This window comes from Lathyrus oleraceus, chromosome 7 (assembly GCF_024323335.1).
Source record: "Lathyrus oleraceus cultivar Zhongwan6 chromosome 7, CAAS_Psat_ZW6_1.0, whole genome shotgun sequence".
Classification (NCBI taxonomy): domain Eukaryota; kingdom Viridiplantae; phylum Streptophyta; class Magnoliopsida; order Fabales; family Fabaceae; genus Lathyrus; species Lathyrus oleraceus.
In genome coordinates this window covers 174,111,642-174,117,327 of record NC_066585.1, presented here as the reverse complement: position 1 = coordinate 174,117,327, position 5,686 = coordinate 174,111,642, and positions in this window count along the sequence as shown.

The window sequence follows — 5,686 nt, the reverse complement described above, 5'->3', positions numbered from 1 at the left end:
TTTTCTTAAAGAGAGTTTCTATGGATCCTATTGTTTTCAAAAAGTGGTTTTTGACTTAACTTTAAGTGACAGCTACGTTAATATAAAATCATAGTTTATTCAACAGAGCGAGAGTTTGAGATAAAACTTTTAATCAATAGCGTCAACTGAAAAGATTTATTTTAAAACCAAGGAACCAACAAAGAATTGATTCCCTAATTACGACGAACTACATACCGATATCCGCTTATTAGATATTTATTTTAGATCTTATTTTAGTTTTAGCTTTTCCCCCAAACAATCAAAGTATTACCTGCCTTAGCTTTACGATGTAACCTTAGATAACGGTATATCGATTCATAAGTCCCTGTGGGATCGATATCTTTTAAAACTACGCGATAGAACTGTGCACTTGCAGTTTGTACCCCAAATTCAACTCATAAAGTCGCGATCAAACTTCTTTTCTTAATCAAACTTGTAAGTAGATTTAATTATACTTGACTTAAACTTTCAAAAAGCCAAAAAGAACTAATTCATTCAAACCATTTTTAGGCCTTTGTGCCTTTCAAACTTAATTTTTTGATTAAAAGCAATGCATACACTTTGAAATTTGGATCACGAACTACGAGGTTTTGATCCCTCATTTTTATGTTGGTATGTAGGCACAAGCCCGAAGGTCTTGTAAAACACAAAAATATAATTAATGAATTCTTTTCTCATCCCCCCATTCTATTTGTTTGTATACATCCTTTTGCACAAAATACATATGCATACAAGAAAGGGCTCCCTAGGAGTACCTAGGACACTTTGGGTTCTAACACCTTCCCTCTGTGTAACCAACCCCCTTACCTGAAATCTCTGACATTTTATTAGTTTTGCTTTGAAAACTTCTTACTTTTGGGTTTTGTTCGTACTTTTCCCTTTTCCCTTGGAAATAATAAAAGCGCAGTGGTGACTCTGGTTTTATTGATCTCTAACTCATCCCTAGCTTGATGATCATGGATTTACCGCTACATGAGGCACTTAAGAAGAATTCCCTCAGGAGATTTCTTAAACAACTATGAACCTAAAAGAACGTAACTCAATGCTCAATACCTGGTTTTTTGATCAGTAGACGTTGTTGGATTCTGCAGATACACCACTATTGGCCTTATCCGGTCTTCATCTGCCAAATTGTCTATTGCTAATATTTCGAAATTTCCTTCATCAGCATACCCTAGCTTCATCTTTTCTAAATCTAATTGCGTTAATCTGGTTGCCACGAACTTTCCCCTGACTTCAATGACTTTGTGCAACTTTTCCTTTGAAATTTTGTACCCAGATGTAATCTGAGTTAAATCGTTAGCTACCATGTTTTCTATTCGCGGTATATGTCGAATATAAACCATTTCGAACTTTTTTAATAGTCGACTGGTGATTATGAAATACATGAACAAATTCTCCTTAACACATCTATATTCCTTTATGATCTGTTTTATGACCAAATCCAAGTCTCCCATTATCTCAACTCGAGTTGCCCCTAATTCCAACAACATTTCAAGTCCTGCTATGAGGGCTTCGTATTCAGCCTCATTATTTGAACAAGTACCTTCTACTTTGTACTGGAATTTTGTTGGAATTTTATTAGGAGAAATAATTACGACCCCGACGCCCGTTCCATCTTTAAGACTAGATCCGTTGAAGTACAACTTCCGCGGTCGCAATTCGACATAGTTCAATGCGTTGGCGTCAATGGAGTGATCGACTATGAAGTCTGTTACCACTTGTCCTTTAACAACTCTTAATGGCATGTATGTTAAACAGAGTCCAGTTAATGCTAATGCCCGTTTCCCAATTCGACTATGCAAAATTGGTTGGATAACATATGTTTAATAACGTCATAATGAGATGAAACATACACGTCAACAAGTTTGATATAATGTTTCAACTTTGTACAAGAGAAATATAAGCATAAACATAATTTTTTGATCATGCTATACCTAGTTTCTACATCGTTTAAAACTTTACTAAGGTAGTAAACGGCTCTTTCGACACCATTATCATCCTCCTGGGCTAACATGCTCCCTAAGGTTTTGTCAGATACAGATATGTACAATCTCATACTTTTATTTCTGCAAGGTGGTGTTAAGATTGGTGGATGGCTCAAGTATGCTTTAATCTTATCGAACACTTCTTGTTGAGTCTGCCCCCATTCAAACACTTCATTATTGAGTCGAAGCACAGGTGAGAATGCTTGCGTCTTCCCACTAAGGTTTGAGATGAACCTCCTTAGGAAATTGATCTTACCTAGCAGCGACTGGAAACCTTTCTTCGTCGATGGCCCTTTCGCTTCCATGATGGCCTTGGTCTTATTCTGGTTTATTTCGATCCCCTTTTTGTGGACCACGAAACCTAGAAAATCCCCATCCTGCACACAAAAAGCGCATTTTAAAGGGTTCATGTTAGACCATATTTCTCATTCTCTCGAAAGATACTCGAAGATGGTCTACATGACTCCTCCCTGAAACAGACTTAACAACAATATCGTCTATATAGATTTGCATAAAAGTTTTTATGAAATCATGGAAGATCGAGTTCATCGCTCTTTGGTAGGTCGCCCCGATATTTTTCAAACCCAAAGGCATCACTACCCATTCGTAGGTGCCTAAGGCTCCGGGGCAACGAAATGCTATTTTTGGGACATCCTCTTCGGCAATAAATATTTGATTATACCCAGAATACCCGTCAAGCATACTTAAATATTCATAGCCTGCAGCAGAATCGACTAACATTTCCGTCACTGGCATTGAATATTCTGTAAGAACAAAAATTATTCTACAACAGATTCCATGATTTTGATGATAACAAAGGATGAAACCAAAAATGGCACCCTAACGAAAAGTTTCTAAGTGTGCAGGGTTCTAAAGAAAGAAGAAATAAATCTGATGATGTCATCAGATGCAAAACAAGATCAGATGCAAAATCTTAAGTATCAGAAGCATCTAAAGAGAAATCTCGTTTTAAGAAGCTCTGACTCTGGACAAAACTGCAAGTATCAGAAGCATCTGAATATGAAGTAAAGTCTAGAAGCTCTGACTCTGAACATATGCCTTCTGCAAACTCTGAAGTTATCAGCGCTTTCTGAACTCTCAAGAGATAACATCAGAAGCCAGATCTCAAGAATCTTCAGATACACAAAGACTCTAATCAGAATTGTTAATCATGATGAAGTAACGTTTAAGCCAAGTTAAAGTTCTGCAAATGGATTTCCTCAATTAGAAAGAGACGTTAATCTCCACTTCCAAGAGAGAAGATACTAATTGTGGTAAGTTGTCACTTCTAAGAGAAAAAGTCTACTGCAGAAGCTATTAATGGAATGGCGTAACTACATCTCAATATCCAACAGATTCAACGCCACTTCAACTCTACTTCAACTCCTATAAATAAGAGAAGAAATCTCATTCAGTACACATGAAGAAATCACTAGCCAAAACTATACTGAAATCATATCACGCTCAAGAAAAACATCTTTGTTCTTCAAAGATTTTCACTAAGCTTTTGCTTATCAAGTGAAAAATTTGTTCTTAAGTTTGTAATATTTGCTTTCTTAGAAGCACTCTAGATTACACATCTTGTATCTATTTTTATTTGATTTCCTCAAGTGACTCTTTGTAGTCTGTAGACTTGAGAGGACTAAGAGATTTTCTTTTCTCTTAGGGGTTGTTTGTAATCTTTCAAGATTAGTGGATTAAGTCCTTGTTGAAGGCGAAATCACCTTGGCCGGGTGGACTGGAGTAGCTTTGTGTTATAAGCGAACCAGTATAAAATCATTGTGTGATTTTCATTATTGCAAAAGCGCTTATTTTTCAAACAATTCAAACCCCCCTTTCTTGTTTTTCTCACCTTCAATTGGTATCAGAGCTCCGGCTCTGTTATTGATTTTCAAATCAAACACTTAACCGTGTAGAGAGATCCAGTGCGAGAAAAACAAATGGCCCACTCAAATGAGAAAGATTCTTACAATGCCAAGCCTCCTGTTTTTGATGGAGAAAAGTTTGATTACTGGAAAGATAGAATCGAAAGTTTCTTTCTTGGTTATGATGCTGACCTCTGGGACATTGTCACAGATGGATACAAACCTCCAACCTTAAATGGAGCTGAAGTTCCCAGAAGCAAAATGTCAGAAGATCAGAAACGTGAGTTCAAAAATCATCACAAGGCCAGAACAATACTTCTAAATGCTATATCATACAAAGAATACGAAAAGATCACCAACAGAGAGACGGCTAAAGATATACTTGACTCTCTGAAGATGACCCATGAAGGAAACTCCCAAGTCAAGGAGACGAAGGCTCTGGCGTTGATCCAGAAATATGAAGCCTTCAAGATGGAAGATGACGAAGCTATAGAAGCTATGTTTTCCAGATTCCAAACTCTTATTGCAGGTCTTAAAGTGCTAGACAAGGGATATACGACTGCAGATCATGTTAAGAAGATTGTCAGAAGTCTGCCAAAGAAATGGAGACCAATGGTTACTGCTCTGAAGTTATCAAAGGATCTGAACAACATCAGCCTTGAAGAACTTGTTAGCTCTCTCAGAAGTCATGAGATAGAACTAGAGGAGGATGAGCCTCAGAAAAGAAACAAGTCAGTGGCGCTGAAGTCCAGATCTGAAAGACGGAAGTCAGACAGAACCAAAGCTCTCCAGGCAGAAACTGCAGATACTGACGACTCTGAACCTGAAGACTCTGATGATGAAGAAGAACTGTCCTTACTAACCAGAAGAGTTAAGCAACTCTGGAAAAGAAGGAACAACAACAACTTCAGAAGATCAAGACCCAGAAGGGATAGATCAGAGTCAACTTCAAAAGGTAAACCTAATAAAGATATTACCTGTTTTGAATGTAAAGAAACAGGTCATTACAGAAATGAATGCCCCAAGCTGAAGAAAGATGACTCTAAGAAAGAAAGCTTCAAGAAAAATACCTTCAGAACAAAGAAGGGATTAATGGCCACCTGGGACGATAGTGAATCCGAATCATCAGAATCTGACTCTGATGAACAGGCCAACGTAGCTCTTATGGCTACCACATCCAGCAGCTCAGATGAAGAATCTGAAGAGGTATTTTCTGAACTTTCTAGATCTGACTTAGAATCATGTTTATCAGAAACTCTTACCTCTCTTCAGAAATTAAAACAAAAAGTTAAAAACATTAAAGGCCTTCTTAAAGCAAAATCTGAAGAATGTAGTGAACTTGAGACAACAATTCTAGCACATGAAGATACAATCAAATCTTTAACGTTAGAAAGAGATGGAGCTAAAACAAAAAGCTTAAAATTAGAAGAAGCGTTGTCTCAAGCACCACAAACTTCAAATGAAATTATTTATAAATATGAAGAAGCCTTTCAGAAGTTTCTGAAGAGTGGAATAGATAGGAGTATTATGGCATCCATGATTTATGGAGTAAGTCAGAATAATAAAAGGGGAATTGGGTATGATTCTGATTCTGATAAAACTTCTACCAGTAACCAGCTTAAATCTCCTTTTTCATATCATTACACACACACACAAGAACAAAAATTTAAAAATGCTAGAAGACCCAAAGTTGTAAGAAACTCTGGGAAAACTAATCTAAAAGGACCCAAGAGATTCTGGGTACCGAAAGATAAGATTATCTATGTTGCAGATATCCTATGCAGCAAAGTTCAGACACCAGTCATGGTACCT